The following is an 18,901-nucleotide window of genomic DNA, read 5'->3' as shown; positions in this document are numbered from 1 at the left end:
CAAGGACTGCATTCCTTTTCCACTGAATCAAATACCACAGACTTTTTCTGAGCTCCATTACTTGATTCAGCAGCACGTGCATCCACATCTTGGGCACACTCAAACGGGACATTGGCCTCTTCCAGGCTTTCAATACCCGTACCCGGTCCAAATTCGAAATTCCCCTGATTCTCCCAGCTACTCTCTGGGCAACCTTTCGGAATAATCTCAACCCTGCGGTCTGAAACAACCTCATCTGTCAACCCAGTAGACTTCTTCAAGGTAATTCCATCCTTTTCATCTACGTCTGCCCTCATTTCATTATCGGGAACACCTTTAGAATGTTCAACTTCTTCAAACAGTTCTGCCAAACCAGACAGATCATCCATGTCCAACTCTGGATATTTTAAAACCTCTATCTGTTTCTCATCTTTATTTCGTGCCTCTAGAATTTTTCTCCTCGCTAAGGGCAGGTCTACCCCCTTTCCCTTACACTCTTTCATTTTCCTATTCTCTGTTTTCCCACCCTCCTGGTACAGGGTCGGTAAAAACGTCTCGGCCAAATCGATACTGGCCAGATTTAAACTGCTCTGTGTCTCAGCTGCCTTTCTCGACAAGTTGCGACTGACCACGCATGCGGGATACATCTTGGAATCTAGGGGCGGAGCCTCAACACTCACAGGCTGTTTTGCCAGCGTCATTGCTGCCCAAACCTTACCACCGGCTAAATCATTACCCAGAAGGACGTCCGCGTCAGTTCTCGGGAATTCTGATCGCACCCCCATTTCAGCTTGTCCAGAGACTAGCTCAAAATTCATAATGACCCTATGCAAGATCATCATTTCCGTCCCTTTGCCTATTCCTTTCACAGCTACCATTCCCGTCTTGCGACCAAAATCTAGTAACTTACTGCTGATCAATGATAGCTCAGCCCCGTGTCTCTCCAGATCCGCACTGGAACTGGTTTATCTCCCTCACAGACACGGTTCCGTTTGACATACAAGTCTCAGACCGTTCTCGTACTCTGTCTACCCGGGGCTCTCTTGTTGATTTACTGATTACCATGGCACATCCGATAGGAACCGCGGCCTTCCCTTTTCCTGTCTCCTTCCTCGAAACAAAGCACCTAGATGCAATATCTCCCCCCTTTCCACAATTAAAACAGGTCAAGCCCGGAAATCTCTGGCCGTCTTGCCTTTCACCCTCAATCTTACCACTAGCTCCCAGTGCGACCTCTGCCTCAGCCGGCGGGCTCTCTCTATCTTTCCCACGGTCTCTCTGGTAACTTTTATTCGAGGAAAGCTTTGTCTTGTGGGTTAGGGCATATCCATCTGCGAACCTAGCAAAGTCTGAGATGGACTTATTCGGCTTCTCATTCAAATACATCCGGATATCCTCGGAAACACAACCTTTAAATTCCTCAATCAGAATTATCTCCCTGAGATGACAATAATCCTCGTCCACTATTTCTGCTGTACACCAACGGTCCAAGCCCCGCCCCCCCCCCCCCCCCCCTTCTCATAGGCAAACACGATATACGTCTGATTCCAGCCTTTCTTTAAATTTCTGAACTTTTGTCTATACGCTTCCGGTACTAACTCATAACTCTGGAGATTGGCGGCTTATACTTTGTCATCACTCTCCTCCTCTTCCTCCTCCATGGACAACGCCGTATATGCTCGTTGTGACTTCCCTTTTCACACACTTTGTAACAACGCCACCCACTGCTCTGGGCCACTTCTGATTCACTGCCATCTTTTCAAAAAAAAAAGAAATAACTATCAACATCCGTCTCCTCGAACGGAGGTACTAACCTCAACTCCCGACTAACATTAAACCGCTCCTCTCGGTCTGACCATTGATCTCTTCGCTCTTGCCTTAACTTCTCCATCTCCAAGTCATGTTTCCTCTGTTTCTCTGCCTCCCCATACTCTCTCTCCTTCTCGGCTCTCTGCTTCTCTTTCTCAGCTGCTTCCAGATGTTTCAATTGAATTTCATGCTCTCTTTGTTTCTCAGCTCTTTCCTGGTCCTGTTTCACCTCTAACTCCTTTAGCTGGAGTGCATGCTCCCTTTCTCTCTCTGCCCTTTCTTTTTTTCTCTCTCTCTATCTCGGCTCTTTCTTTCTCTTTCTCAGCTGCTTCCAGCTGCTTTAACTTAATTGCATGTTCCAACCTTAATTTCTCCAAATCTAACTGAGCCATCCCACTGGCTGGTGCCTTTTCAAGGATATTTTCCAATACCTCAGCTGCAAACACATTCTTCCAAATATAATACTGAGTTATTGCCCTTCGCACCTCCCGCTTTTTCATGGACGACCTCACCTCTGCGAGGTTTAGGCCTTTTGCCAGACTTATCAAGTCCGATTTGGTGGCCGCCTCTAGCGCCTCCAGGGTCGGGTTTTCTATAATTTCATCCACGTCCATCTTTGCTGGATTCCCGTCTGCCAGAACCCTAATGCCAGATCCAAGCCCGATCCACTGGCCTCCCAATCTGATGTCAGATCTCGAGACGAGAACCCCAATTTTTACGTACCCCGTAACAGGGTCCCTTACCAGCAAACATAGAGAGGTCCGTTGAAGTCTAATGATACTCTTTTAACAGTACTTATTGATAAAATGCACAAACATAATATCAATGCAAAAATACAGATAACATACGTTGTCAATATTAAATCTAAAAGCGCAGGTATAATAATAATAATCAATAAGAAATAGCTCTATCGTTGTCTAGGGGATAATGTATAGTCCGATGGAAATATAAAAGTCACTCAAGTTCATTCAAGCTGCAGCTTTTGGGTTGGAGAGAAAAACTGATGTTTAACTTGCCGATACCTTTTATGATGTCAATCCTTCGAGAGTCGTTGGGGGCTGATTTCCACTTTGTTGTTAACTAAAGAGGTGCTTCCATGGTAAAGACCCACCAATTCCGAGGCAAATGGAAAAGGACGCACCTGGGCTTTTCCACCGGCTTTCGCTATTACGCTGTTACAAGAGATCTAGCATTTCTTCTGATGCGTCTGAAGGGGCTGTTCCCCAGACTCTGTTTTATCCTGACTCACAGGGTCTCAGATGTCAATCAGGTTGGGATGATGCAATCCCTCCACCAACTACCCTCGGTTCATTGCCTGGGGGCTTCGTTGAATCGTATAGTATTCAATACACAATTCCGTCACCAAGAGATAATGGCCGTTAACCGTGGCTTTGTCTTTCGGAGGCCCAGGACACATTCCAAACATTGAGGAATCTGCGTGTCCCTCTTTCATTTCCTGGGTCTCCTGACCCGAATCAATAGCGATCCTGCGATTCTCAAAAAGGAGGGGTCAACGGGCGTAACACAATCAACTACCGATCACACCAGAAAAGAGCTCGCTTACCAGCTATTGCCTCCAGTGTCTTGAGGATCCCAGTGCTCGTCCGGACAATTCTCTAATATTGTGAGTGTACCTGCCTCCACCAGCCACTCAGCATGGGTTCCAGTTTCCAAACACCATCCGCATGAAGTTCTTCATCTGATGCTCCCTAAGTTTACACACGTCAGGACAGTTTTCTACTGTCCTGATAGGGTCCGTTAATTTAATTTGACCTCTTACACCTCCAGAGCGCTCCTTGGAAACAATCGTCAATCCCGCGACCGAACGGGTGACCCTGGGCCCAGCCCTCTCCCGCTGCGCCACTCGGCTCGCGGCTGAACTTGGTGTTGCGCTGCTCCGCTGTGAACGTTGCTCATTCTTTCCTTTCATCTTTTTATCTGTCGATACCTTTACTGACATCTCATCGTTTCCCTTACTGACCGCTCTTTGTTGATTTATCTCACACCTCCTCTGCCCGTGTCCCTCTGCTTTTCTTTCCGTATTGCCGTCTCCCGCAGCATCTTGTTATTATTTCTGTGTTTCGACTCATTCGGAGGCCTCTATTGCGTCACGTCAGCAATGAATGTGTTTGAAATTATTTTATAAACCCATTTTCGGAGACCCTGCTGTCACATATTGTTTATCTTCCGCTGTCTCTCTTTTACCACCGGGCTGTTCTTCCAGATAAACATTAACAAGTCTAACAAAGGACAGCGGCTGAGCTGCAGGCCAGATGACCCGAATGACACTAATTTCCTCTGATGGCGTATTTTGCACCTTTCCAAAACTTCACTCTCACCTAGTTGTGATAATTTATTCAATCCCTACACCTCGTGAACTTCTCGGCTCCGTTAATGTAATTGAATAAATAACATAACGGCTGCTGTGCTTTTCTGCACTGCTAGTGTGAAAACTGTTGACCTAGGCTTTGGGCCTGCTCCGGGTGCTGCGGGAACATATGTGTTACTCAGTCAGATAAAGGATGCTTTTGGCTCGATTCTATTCTTTGCGGGATGTGTTTTTCCTTTCTCTCTCTTTCTCTGTACAGTGACTTTTGTTGTTTTTAATATAAATGGGTTCTTGCAGGTTCTTGCATTGCAAGTGCCCATAAGCAGACAAATCACAAGGAGCGTAATTTATAAATTCGTTGATAAGAAATGTACATTAAATCTTCGAAACCTCCCTCCTGAATAGATTGTGTCTCTATCATCGCCTGAGAAAGGTAAATCCAAGAAACCCCACTCTCCTGCCAGTCTGAGGAAGGATATCTTTTTCAAACAGAGGGATGTGGCAACGTACATAACGTGTGTCCAGTCAGGAGAGCTTAATCAGTGTCGGCTGATACTCTCTGGTATAATCTCATTCCTTTACATGCTCACTGAGCCACAAGATCAGGAGTCGGAGCTAATTCTGAAAATGTATGACTCAATAGGAAAGCAAAATCAAGGTGAATTATGAAAGGAAGCTGGTTACTAATTTCAAAGAAGACACTGAAAGCTTTTTTTAAGAATAAAAACGGTAAAAGAGAGTTGAGGGTAGATATAGGACCAATACAAAATGACGCTGGAGATATATTAATGTGAGACGCAGAGATGGCAGAGGAACCGAATGCGTATTTTGCATCAGTCTTCACAGTGGAAGTCAGCTGCAGTTTACCGGCCATTCCAGAGTTTCAGGGAAGTGAAGTATGTGTAGTGGAAATTACGACCGAGAAGGTGCTCAGTATGCTTAATGGTCTGATGGTGGATGAATCTCCTCGACTTGATGGAATGCAACCTCGGGTTCTGAAGGAAGTAGCTGGAGAGATTGTGGAGGTATTAACAATGACCAATCAAGAATTGATCAATTCTGGCATTATACCGGATGACTGAAAAATTGCAAATGTTACTGTGCTATTTAAGAAGGGCACGAGGCAGCAGAAAGGAAGATTGAGACCAGTTTGCCTGACATCAGTGTTTGGAAAGTTGTTGGAGTCGATAGTTAGGGTTGATGTTACAGAGTAGCTGGAGAAACATGACAAGATAGGCCAAAGCCAGCATGGCTTCATGAAAGGAATATACTGCCTGGCTAACTTACTGCAATTCTTCGAGGAAATTACAAGCAGGGTAACAAAGGGGATGCAGTGGATGTGGTGCCCTTGGATTTTCAGAAGGCATTTGACCAGGTGCTACACAGGAGACTGTTTAGAGAGATAAGAGCTCTGGAATAACAGGCAGGTTAGTAGCGTGGGTGGAGCATTGCTTGATCGGCAGAAAGCAGAGAGTGGAATAAATGTCTACTATTCTGGCTGGCTGCCGGAATGTATTCTTATGATGTGTGTCAATGACTTGGACTATGGGATTAATCAATTAATGGCTAAATCTGCCGATAATACAAAGATAGGTGGAGGAGCGGGTGGTGTTGAGGAAACAGAGACCCTTCAGAGAGATAATTTAAAGGAATGGGCAAAGAACTGGCAAATAAATACCATGTTGGAAAGTGTATGTTCATGCACTTTGGGGGAAAAAATTAAACGGACAGAATACTATTTAGCTGGTAAGATAATTCAAAGACGCCGAGATGCACAGAGAATCGGGAGCCCTTGTCCAGGATACCCTGCGGTCACCATCGTCCCCGTGCGGAAGAAGTCTTCAGAGTAATCCCTAAGTGACTACCGTCCCGTTGTAATCACATCCACCATCATGACGTGCTTCGAAAGGCTCGCCATGAAGCATATCAGGACCCTACAGTTTGCGTACCGTCCCAACCACTCAACAGACGATGACATTGCCAATCACTCTCCACCTGGCCCCAACCCACCTGGACAAAAAGGACACATATGTTCGGATGCTGTTCATAGACTTCAGCATTGAACACAATCATCCCTCAGAAACTGGAAAGCTGAGCCTACAGGGCCTGAACACCTCCCTCTGCAACTGGATCCTAGACTTCCTGACTGGAAAACCTCAGTCAGTCCGGATCAGGAGCAGCATCTCCAACACCATCACATTGAGCACGGGGCCCCCCAGATCTGTGTGCTCCGTCCACTGCTGTTTACTCTGCTGACCCACGACTGTGCTGCAACACACAGCTCGAAGCACATCATTAAGTTCGCCGATGACACGACTGTGGTGGGTCTCTTCAGCAAGAACAACGAGTCAGCTTACAGAGAGGAGGTGCAGCGGCTAACGGACTGGTGCAGAGCAAACAACCTGTCTCTGAATGTGCACAAAACAAAAGAGATGGTTGTTGACTTCAGGAGAGCACTGAGCGACCACTGCCCGCTGAACATCGACAGCTCCTCGGTAGAGATCGTTAAGAGCACCAAAATCTTGGTGTTCACCCCGTGGAGAATCTCACCTGGACCCTCAACACTAGCTCCATAGCAAAGAAAGCCCAACGGCTTTTCAACTTTCTGCGAAGGCTGAGGAAAGTCCATCTCCCACACCCCATTCTCATCACTTTCTACAGGAGTTGTATTGAGAGCATCCTGAGTAGCTGCATCACTGCACCATCTCGGATCGCAAGACCCTGCAGCGGATAGTGAGGTCAGCTGAGAAGATCATCGGGGTCTCTCTTCCAGCCAACACGGACATTTACGCCACACGCTGCATCCGCAAAGGAAACAGCATTATGAAGGACCACACATACCCCTCATACAAACCCTTCTCCCTCCTGTCGTCTAGGAAACGGCACCGAAGCATTCGGGATCTCGTGACCAGACTATGTAACAGTTTCTACTTCCAAGCTTTCAGACTCCTCAATACCCAGAGCCTGGACTGACACCTTACTGCCCTATTGTCCTGTTTATTATGTATTGTTATGCCTGCATTCTTTTGTGCACTTTATGCTGTCCTGGGTAGGTCTTTAGTCTAGTGTAGTTGTTGTTTATTTTTCTCTGTTTTATTTTTTACGTATTTCAGTCTAGTTTTTCATTGTGTACTGTAACACCATGGTCCTGAAAAACGCTGTCTCATTTTTACTATGTATTGTACATAGCAGTTATGGTCGAAATGACAATAAAAGTGACTTGACTTGATTTGACTTGACCAAAGGTTAACTTCCAGCTTGAAGAAGGCGAATGTGATGTTGGATGTAGAGGTATAGAATATAACAACAGTGATTTATCGTTGAGTCTCTGTAAGCCACTCGCGAGACCACACAGAATATTCTATTTAGTTTTGGGCTCCTTATTTTAGACAGGGTATACTGACATTGGAGAGGGTTCAGAGAAGATTCACGAGATCTATTCCAGGAATGAAAGTGTTGCCATCTGAGGAATGTCTGCAGCTCTTGGATTGTATTCCCTGGTGTTCAGGAGAATGAATGGGGGAGGGGTGGTATCTCATAGAAACATTCTGAATGATAAAAAGTTTGAACAGATGAGATATGGCTGAGTTATTCCCCATGGTAGTGGAATCTCGGACAAGAGGGCACGACTTCAGAATTGAAAAACATCCATTTAGAAGAGTGATGGGGTGTAATTACTTTATTCAAGTGTGGTAAATCTTTGAAATTTGTTGCCACGAACGGCTCTGTAGGCCAAGTCATTGGGTGTATTTAAGGCAGAGACAGATATGTTCTTGCTTAGCCAGGGCATCAAAGGGTAGGGGAGAAGGCAGGAAACCTGGGATGACTGGAAGAATTGGATCTGCCATGATTAAATGGGGGAGCAGACAGGATGGGCCGAATGATCTACTCCTGCTTTCATATATTGTGGTTTCGTGGTTTTAAGTCAGCTAGTGATTCGCTCCGGGCCCAGAATCCGTCATCCAGCACGAAGCCGCTTTCAATGACTCCAGAAACAAGAGCGAATCAGCAGATGCTGGAATTCCAAGCGACACGCACACCAATGCTTGATGAATTCAGCAGGCCAGGCAGCATCCATGGAAAAAAAAAGCAGTTGATGTTTCGGGCCGAGACCATCCGGCAAGTCAGGACAAAAAGAAAAGATGAGTAGATTTCAAAGAGGGAAAAGTGCATGGAGTGAGATATGGGCTGGAGAAGGGGGAATCTGATGTTAGGACTAGAAGGTCATGGAAGAAAGAAAATGGTGAGGTCATATTTTCTTGGATGAGGAGCCCAAGACTGTTTGCAATACTCAATGTGAACATCTCCAGCGCCTGAAAAAGCCTCAGAATCACATCGCTGATCTTGTATTCTGGACCTCTTGAAATCAATACCAAAATAGTATTTGTCTTACACGCCACGAGCTCTGCCTGCAAGTTAACTTCAGAATGTTCCGTACAAGGGCTCCCAAATCTCTTGGCATCTCATTTTGTTTTATCTCTCCATTTAGAAAATATTCCACCTTTGTTTCTACTATAACGTGTATTTAATGTATCACTCTTTTGTCCGTAGTCCTCATCTGTCTAAGTCCTTTGGCAACCTATGTATTGCATCAACGCTACTTATCCCTTCACTAATCTTCATAACATCTGCGAACTTTGCAGCAAAGCCATCTATTCCATCATCAAAATTAATTATATATACAGCATAAAATGAAGAGGTCCCAACACAGATACCTGTGGAACATCACTAGTCAGTAGCAGCCAACCATGAAAAGATACTTTGATCCCTACTTGCTGGCGCCTACCAATCAGCCAGTGCTCTAACTGTCCCAGTTGCTTACCATTAATACCATGGGCTCTTCACTTGGTAAGCAGCCTCATGTGTGGCACCTTCTCAAAGTCTTTCTGAAAGTACAAATATACAGCATCCACTAGATCCCCTTTACCTATCATAAGTGCAATCTCCTTAAAGAATTCCAGCAGGTTCCTATCACAAGATTTCGCATGCTGACTTTGTCCGATCGTGAACTATGTTACTACATAACTTCATCCTTAGTAGCAAATCAGTAGCAAATCACAAAGGCTGGAAGTTGAAACACAGGACACAAAAGTTGGAGTGGGTGATTCGGCCTTTCGAGTGCGCTCCACCATGCATTACAGTGCACAGGATTTTTAACCTACACGGAGACAACCCAATAGATTTCCAGTCAATCACCTTAACCATTCGTAATTACTATGTTCTCCACGTGTGACAGAGGCAGCAGAGATCCGGAATCAAAGAAACAGAGCTGATCCTGAACTCAAAGCAGAATCTGTATCAGAATCAGAAATTGTATCCACTCAGCAGACACAACAGCATCATTGGAGGGGAAAATATTCATATTTTGCTCAGTGACTTTTCACCTTGACCGACATGCGGGCATTTGGAGGGAGGGAAACTCAATTATCGGCGCAGGATTACTTCACATCGTGACTACAATCCCCAGAATCCCGTTGTAAGCCTCAGCATCAGGTAATTTGCTGTTTTCCAATTGTCCTGGACAAGGCGAAGCCGGGCCTAATTCCTGAACCACTGCTCTACGTGTGCTGAGCGAGAACCCACCGGACTCTCAGTGGCAGGACTCCAGGACCCAAGCACCGATGGAGGTGTCAAAATTAAACATTAACTGCACAGGCGCCTGGACTTGTTCCACTCTTCTCCTCCTTTCTGAGCCATCCAACAAGCTGACTGGGCCGCTTCATATGGCGGCCACCAGGTAACACCATTGGCATGGACTCGACTCACAGGCAGTGGAAATTGGTAAGGACAGTGGGTTGTGTGCTCCCAATGTCAATAATCTGAGAAACAGTCAGAGAGTAAACAATAAATAGTGAGGAATAGGAACACTGAGAGCACATTCAAAGTCCAACGTAACATCATTATCAAGGTACGTATATGCCAGAGTATACCACTCCAGGGTTTATTTACTTGCTGGCCTACACAGTGGATCTGAGAAATACAACAACGTCAATGAACGAAAAACTACACACAAGCTGAATGGCAAACAACCAATGTGAAAATAGGTAAATTAATAATAAATAGATAGATAGGTAGCAGGAGAAAAGAAGGAACACTTAGATATGTGCCTGCATGTTTGAGGACTGGGCCTGTAGGTCGCGGCATTGCCTGTGGGGGGGGGGGGCATGCTCCAGGGTGGTCGTTGGGAGCCTGTTGAGAGATGATCTCGGTGGACTGGGATGTCTGGACTACAAACATACAGATTCCGAGTCGTTGTATTTTACTGAAATTCTGCATGTGCTTGTTGACTTGTATGTGCTGGGACTGGGCATCAAGCCTCGGTGTGGCGGGGGTGGGTGGGGGTGGCTGTGGTGGTTGTCGAGAATATTTTATTCCTTGAATCTGTTATTGGTCTGTTGATAATGTGTTTTAGCAACTGGATGCACTCGGATAGCACCGGCTCCTCACGGCCACACTATGGAGAGGACAGGATTATACCAGCATGTGTGTGGAGAAGGTTTACAAGGATATGGCCTGGGCGCTCAGGATCAGCCGGTTCATTACAGAATATCCCCTTCTTTCAGCTTCTGCCGCTCTGCTGCATCTGCTCTCACAATCCGGTTTTCATTCTAGAACAAAGGAGATGCCCTCAAAGGGGCGTCTCTCCCTGCACCATCAACGCAACTCTCAACTGCATCTCTTCCGTTTCAACCATTTCTGCTCAACACCATCCTCCCGCTACGTCACCAGTGACATGGTTTCGCTTGCCCACACCTACCACCACACCAGCCTCCGTGGGCGGCACATAATTATCTGAAGCTTCCGCCATCCCCAATTGGATCCCATCACGAAGCACATCTTTCCCTCCTCTGCAATTTGTCAGCCCCACACACTTTATGATTCCACACGGACCGCTCCCTATGCGACTCCCTTGTCCATTCGCCCTACCCCACAGATCTCTATCCTGGTACTTAACCCAGCAAATGGAGCAAGTGCTAAACCTGCCCCTACACCTCTTCGCTCACTGGTTTTCAATGTCCATGTGAGGCGGCATTTCACCTGCGAGTCTGTTTTGGGGTCATATACTGTGTCTGGTGCTCCCAGTGTGGTCTCTTGTATATTGGTGAATACGACGAAGATTGGGAGACCATTTCACCGAGCACCTACTGCCTGAAGAAGTGAGATCTATCCGTGGCCACCAATTGTATTTCCACTTCCCATTCCAATTCTGAAATGTCAATCCATGGCCTCCTACTGTCACGATGAGGCCACACTCAGGATGGAGGAACAACTCCTTACATTCCGTCTGGGCATCCTGCAACTTGATGGCATGCACATTGATTGCTCGAACTTTCATTAATGCCCCCACCCCACCCGCTCTCTCCTTCACCAGTACCCTTCCCTTTTTCCGTCACTCACTTTATCTTTTTGCCTGTCCATCGCCTCCCTCTGGTGCTCCTCACCTTTTTCTTTCATCCAAGGCCTTCTATCCCTACAAATCAAAATCCCCCTTCTCCAACCCCGTATCTCACCCTGTCCCCTCCCCCACCATTTAAATCCACTCCTCACCTTTGTTTCTATCCAGCTGCCGAGCGGTCTCGGCCCGAAATGTAGAATTAACTTTTTCCCCATCGATGCTGCCTGGCCTGTTGAATTCCTCAAAGTGTGTGTGTGTGTGTTTATTGCTTGGAACTCCAGCATCTGCAGATTCTCTCTTGTTTCTGTGGTGCATGAAAACGGCTTCGCGCTCGGTGAGGGAATCTGGGCCCAGAACAAAGCGTTAGCCAACTTGGTCTCGGCCCGGTGCCCGGGTCCTAATGTGAGGTATCATACACTGTTTAGACTATATAAACTACGGCCAGATCGGAGGCGTGAGCTGACTTCAATCGCTCTCCGCGATCTTTACTCCTCTCTCCATGGTGCAGTTCCGTCATTGAATCAATTTAAACTCCGGCCCAGACAGATTGAAAAGACTTGTTGTTGGTCGCGACGAGAGCCGGTTTCTCTTTATCTCCGCGATGGTCATCTCTATGGCGCTGAGCCTGAGAAAACTGCCCCCGGCTGCTGTGCACCGTGCCCGCTAATATGATGAACTGATAAGGGAGACTTTCGGCTGACTCCAGATTGTTGTTCGCTTCAATTGTTTACATGATTTGATTATTTTTTTCTCTTTTGCGTCGACTGTTGGTCTTTTATTCAGTTAATTACTTTTCCCCGCTAATTCAATCTTCAATCTTGAAATAACTTGTTACAGAACCTCATCTGCTCAGAATTCGAGGGGCCATGTTGTCGACTCACAGTAATTCACGGGTTTTTGCTGTGAGTGTTAGAGTGTTGACAGTTTAAGCTGTTTGGAAGTAGGTACAGAGGAGATGTCAGGAGTAGGTATTTTTGTGCGCAGAGTAGTGAGTGCCTGGAAAGGGCTGCCGGCGACTGTGGTTGAGGTGGATACAATAGGGTCTTGTAAGAGGGTAGGTACATGAGGCTTAGAAATATAGAAGGCTAGGGTTATCCCCAGGTAATTTCTAAAGTAAGTACATGTTCGGCACAGCATTGTGGGCCGAAGGGCCTGTATTGTGGTGTAGGTTTTTTATGTTTCTATATTTCTATGTTCATTAACGGAACTCATAATTAATCGAATGTCACGCTTTATTGTCTCTGCACAAACAGCAGCCAAACTATGCTGACTCCGGGCCAACAAATTGGAAAGTGAATTCTACTGTTCCCTCTGTGCCAATACCCGCTCAGACAACTTGTCCAGTTTATGGCACCGGAGTAGGGGGATCTTCGTGGGCCAAACATTTGATCATTTCCTCTCCAGTCCCTGGCGTGTGGGTTCTTCCTCGCGATGGGGATTCTCCGGAGTTGTCACTGTGAGCACAATCGAAGTGTCCACATGTATCCCTGTTCCTTACCAACTAAACATTGCATTCCAGTGTCATTGGCTTGCTGTGGGTCATTTGGTTGACCGTTTATACCATTTTATTAGCTCTGCTCCAGGCCAGCATCCATTTATTACCCTCTTCCCAGCAACTGATAGTCTACAATTTATGGCTGTTCGTTCTCTTCAGTAAGCAGCTCGAATCACTCCAGGCAGCCAACAACACCCACAAACCCGCATATTCTGTTATATCAAAGGACACCTCACAGATATCCCGTCCACCACATTTCCTGAAACATCATTGTGTCTGCTTTAAAATAGAGAAAACAGAAAACACAGGAACTCCATCTCACAAAACGGAGAATGTAAAACAGTTTCACAAAATGTCAGCCTCCATCTCCAAGCACATGGCTGGAACAAAGACAATTGATATGTCTGCTTCCAGTGTCCCTGATCCGTCGAGTTCTGCGTTTTCTTCCATATTTTAAATCCACCCTGATCAACAGACTAATGCTCCCTTTTCCAGGACGAGGCTGAGATGTACTCAAGTGCAGGACACAGGCGCGGAGGTAGAGTCATGAAGCGTCAGCACAGTCGCGAACGGGGAACGGGTTTCCAGGAGAGTCTTTACACGGAGACAACGTTCACCAGGATGTATCCAGGAAATGATGCGGAGCTTAGAAATGAGAGTCCTCAGGAAACAAGAAACGATGTTTACTCACACTAGAGTCGACCAACGAACCGGCAAAGCAGAGCTGTGACGCCCGAGTTTTATCCTATGTTCGCTAAAGGGAACCCGGTGTGCTGTAATTAGCGGAACTGGGAATGATTGGAAATCAGACGAGGGGATTAAGGCCCAATTAAGGAGGTAATAGCAAGATGGGGAAATGCTAGACGGGACCATGACAATAACCTTCCTTCAACGGGAGCCTCCAGGCGATCATCCAGGCTTGACTGGATGGTCCCGATGGAAGTCCAGGATGAGGGAGGGTCCAGGATGAAAAAGCGGGGAACCCAGGAACGCTCTTCTGGACCGTACCCTTCCCCGTTAACCAGGTATTGGAGGCCCCTGTCCCGATGGCGCACATCCAGTAGCTGCCGGACGGTGTATGCCGGATGGTTGTCGACGATCCGGGCGGGTGCTGGGATTTCGGTTGGAGGACACAAGGGGCTGACGGCAAGTGGCTTTGTTTGGGAAATTTGAAAAGTCGGGTGGATGTGCATATATCTTGGTAGTTTAAGTCGGACTGTTGTGGGGTTGATAACATTTTTGCCCTCGAAAAGTCCCAGAAATCGAGCGGCGAGTTTCTAGGCTTGTTTTGCAGAGAGGTGTCTTTGGATGATCGCAACACCATCTGCCCAGGTCGATACTCGGGCGCAGGAGACCGTTGTTGATGAAATCCTTCCATTGCAATCGGCTGATTTGAGCAGGGCCGTGCGTGTGCCCTCCCAAACCTTGCGGCGCCGATCGATATAGTCCTGAACAGATCACACCGAAATCTCCTCTTGCGCGGGGAACAGCGGCGAGCTGGTACCCAAGGGAGATCTACCGATAGCAGTACTAAGAAGAGAGTTGTGCGGGTACACAACCCAATCGACGTGGTCGCTCCAGGTAGATGGGTTGTTGGTTGTTATACAACGTAATGTCACCTCCAAGTCCTGGTTGCCCGTTCAGTTTGCCCGTTTGTCTGTGGGTGGAAGTCGGATGACAGGCTGACCGAGGCACCCAAGGCTTGACAGACGTTCTTCCATATCTGCGAGATGAATTGGGAACCTCGATCGGAGACTATGGCCGCAGGGATTCCCTGGAGGCGGAAGACGTGGCGGACGAGAAGGTCTGCCGTTTCCAGAGCAGAAGTGAGTTCAGGATGGGCTACACAATGCATCGTCTTGGAGAACCGGTCTCCCACGGTGAGTACGGTGGTGTTTTCGTGTGACGGGGTGGACCGGTGAAGAAATCTAGGGCGATATGCGACCAAGAACGACCAGGGACTGGTAGGGGATGATGTAATCCCGCAGGCGGCCGATGAGAGGCTTTTCCCCGGGAACAGACGGAACATACAGAGACATAGGAACGGATACCTGCCTCCATTGGAGGCCACCAAAAGTGTATTTTCAGGAGAGCCAGTGTCCGATCACTCCCGGGGTGGCAGGCTAACCGACAAATGTGCCCGCACCGGAGAACATGAGATCTGATGGTATCAGGCACAAAAAGACGACACGAACGGTCCATTTCTGGTGTCAGTGTCATCCCACTGGGCTTCCTTTACTATGGACTCAATCTCCCAACTCAGGGTTGCCACCAGACATGATGCTAGGGGAATAGTCTCCGGGCTGGAAGTGTCCCCCTTGGAGTTGTATTGGCGGGAGAGCGCCTCCGGCTTCCCGTTCTTAGACCCTGCACAGTATGTGAGGAAAATCTTGAACCGTCCAAAAAATAACGGCCAACGGTCCTGGCGGGTGTTCAAATGTTTGGCTGTCTGAATATATCCCAGGTTCTTAAGATCAGTCCAAACAATACATGGGTGCTCCTCCCCCGCAGCCAGTGCCTCCAATGTTCGCTTGATCGCCAGTAGTTCCCGATTGCCCACGTCGGAATTCTGCTCGGCGGGGGACAGTCGGCGAGAAAGGAGGGCACAGGGGTGAAGCTTTTCGTCCGGACTTGACCGTTGGGTCAGCTCTGACAACACCCCGAAGCCGGAGGCGTCGACCTCAACAAGGAACTGATGGGAGGGGTCCGGTTGGACCAGAATGGGAGCGGTTGTGAACCGTCTCTTCAGGTTAGTGAAAGTCGAATCAGCCTCGGAATCCCAACAGAACGGTGTTGTAGGCGAGGTAAGTCGGGTAAGGGGCGCCGTTACCCGACTGTAATCCCTGACAAATCGGCGATAAAAATTTGCAAACCCCCCAGAAAACGCTGAAAGTGCTTGTGGGTTGTGGGTCTGGGCCATTCTTCCACCGCTCGGATCTTCTCGAGGTCTGCCCTCAGCTGCCCACTCTCAATGATGTAGCCCAGGAAGCTGACCGAAGGGACGTGGAACTCGCGTTTCTCAGCCTTCACTCAAAACTTGTTCTCCCACAGTCTCTGGAGGACTGGACGGTCATGGCGAGTGTGGTTCTAGGGGCTGCTAGACAATATTATGATATCATCTAGGTAGCCGAACCCGAAAGGATTAGTAAAGTCCCTCTGGATATGATTCATTAGGACTTGAAAAACGGTGGGGGCATTGGTGAGGCGAAACGGCATGAACAAGTATTCAGACTGGCCCAAATGTGTATTAAAAGCCGTCTTCCACTCGTCACCGTCCCTCATCCTGACTAGATGGTAGGCGCTTCGAATGTCCACCACCGAGAAGATGGTGGCTCTGTGAAGTGGTTCAAATGCAGTGTTAATGAGGGGTAGCCGGTACTTATTTTTAACTGTTATATTGTTTAGTCCTCGGTCATCAATACGAGGACAAAGCGAACCATCCTTCTTCATTACAAAGAAGAAACCGTCGCCTACCGTGGAGGATGAATGTCGAATGATGCCCGCCGCGAAAGACTCACTAATATATTTCTCCATGGCGTCACTCTCCGGGCGAGATAAGTAATAAAGACGACTGGTAGGCAACGAGGCTCCGGGGAGAAGGTCGATAGCGCAGTCATACGCGAGGTGCGGAGGCAGGGAAAGATCCCGTTGTTTGCTTAATACGTCCCAGGTCATGGAATTCTGCAGGGACTCTGGACAAGGCGAGGGCTTCCAAGACAGGCGAGGTCCTGGCAACCTCCATAATGGGTAGAGCCGACAGCAGACAGGTAGCGTGGCAAAACGGGCTCCAGCTGGCGATACTCCCGCTAGACCAGTCGATGTAGGGCTTGTGGTGGTTCAGCCAGGGAAATCCTAGAACTCTAGTGGCTTGAGGTGAATGGGTGAGATTAAATCTACCCAAATCAAAAACAGAGTGGAATATTCTGCTTCCAGAGCTGCACAGTATTTCTGACATTAATATTTTTAAAGATAGACTCAATCAAATCAATTTAGGGGATCGAGTCAACAAAGCACCGGAATCCACCAAGGTAGATTGGGACAGGGACTTGTCGATAGTTCATAGCAGCCGAGATCTGCATCCGGGTCTCGAAGACTGAACGGTCGTCCGGCACACCAGGATCCTCTTTCTACTAGTGGTCCCTCCCTTTTGGCCGCAGGACAGGGATCCTGGAAATGTCCCGGCTGGCCGCAATAGACAAACTCCCCAGCTCTCTGCCTCTTGGTGGCTAGAGAGATCAGAGAGTCCTGGCTGTCCGCGTCCTCCCTCGCTGCCAATTCATCTTTTGTAGCCAGACAGGAAACCAGCAAAGATGGACGTGGATGAATTTATAGAAAACCCGACTCTAGAGGCGCAAGAGGCGGCCACAAATTCGGAATTTCTAAATATTGCGAAAGGACTAAACCTCGCAGAGGTGAGGTTATCAATGAAAAGGCGGGAGGTGCGGAGGGCCATAACTCAGTATTATATTGTGAAGAATGTGTTTTCTGCCGAGGTATTGGAAAATATCCCTAAAAAGGCACCAGCCAGTGGGATGGCTCAGTTAGAGTTGGAGAAATTAAGGTTGGAACATGAAATTAAGTTAAAGCAGCTGTAAGCAGCTGAGAACGACAAAGAAAGGGCCGACAAGCAAGGGGAGCATGCGCTCCACCTAAAGGAGTTAGAGGTGAAAATGGAGCATGAAATTCAGTTCGAACAGCTGGAAGCAGCTGGAAAAGAAAAGGAAAGTGCCGAGAAGGATAGGAAGGCGGAGAAACAGAGGCAACATGACTTGGACATGGAGAAGATAAGGCAAGAGCGAAGAGTTCAAGGGTCAGACCGAGAGGAGCGGTTTAATGTTATTCGGGAGTTGAGGTTAGTACCTCCGTTCGAGGAAACGGATGTTGATAGTTACTTCTTGCTTTTTCAAAGGGTGGCAGTGAATCACAAATGGCCCAAAGTGCAGTGGGTGGCGTTGTTACAAAGTGTGTTAAAAGGGAAGGCACAACGGGCATATGCGGCGTTGTTCATGGAGGAGGAAGAGTCGAGAGGTATGAGAAAGTAAAGGAGGCCATTCTTCGGACCTATGAATTGGTACCTGAAGCCTATAGACAAAAGTTCAGAAATTTAAAGAAAGGGTGGAATCAGACGTATACCGAGTTTGCCTATGAGAAGAGTGTGCTCTTGGATCGTTGGTGTGCAGCAGTAATAGTGGAAGAAGATTTTTGGCGTCTCGGGGAGATAATTCTGATTGAGGAATTTAAAGGTTGTGTTTCGAATGATATCCGGATGTATTTGAATGAGAAGCCGAATAAGTCCATCTTCGAATTTGCTAGGTTCGCAGATGAATATGCCCTAACCCACAAGACAAAGTTTTTCTCGAATAAAAGTTACCAGAGAGACCGTGGCAGCGGTAGACAAAGACCGCCGGCTGAAGCAGAGGTCCCGCCGGGAGCTAGTAGTAAGATTGAGGAGGAGAGGCAAGACGGCACGAGAGTTCCTCGCTTGACCTGTTTCAATTGTGGAAAGGGGGACAAATTGCATTTAGGTGCCTTGCTCCGAAGAAGGAGACAGGAAGATGGAAAGTAGCAGTCCCTATAGGATGTGCTGTGGTAATCAGTAGATCGACGAGAAAGCCCCAGGTAGACAGAGTACGAAAAGGGTCTGAGAAATGTATTTCAAAAGGAACCGTGTCTGTGAGAGAGCGAGATACACCAGTTCCAGTGCGGATCTGGAGAGACACGGGAGCTGAACTGTCATTGATTAGCAGTAAGTTACTGGATTTTGGTCGCAAGACGGGAAAGGTAACTTTGAGAGGAATAGGAAAAGGGACAGAAGCGGTTCACTTGCATAGGATCATTATAAATTGTGATCTGGTATCTGGACCAAATGAAGTAGGGTGCGATCAGAATTCCA

Source organism: Hypanus sabinus, chromosome 31 (assembly GCF_030144855.1).
Source record: "Hypanus sabinus isolate sHypSab1 chromosome 31, sHypSab1.hap1, whole genome shotgun sequence".
In the NCBI taxonomy this organism is placed as follows: Eukaryota; Metazoa; Chordata; class Chondrichthyes; order Myliobatiformes; family Dasyatidae; genus Hypanus; species Hypanus sabinus.
Note: the sequence above shows the minus strand (reverse complement) of the source record.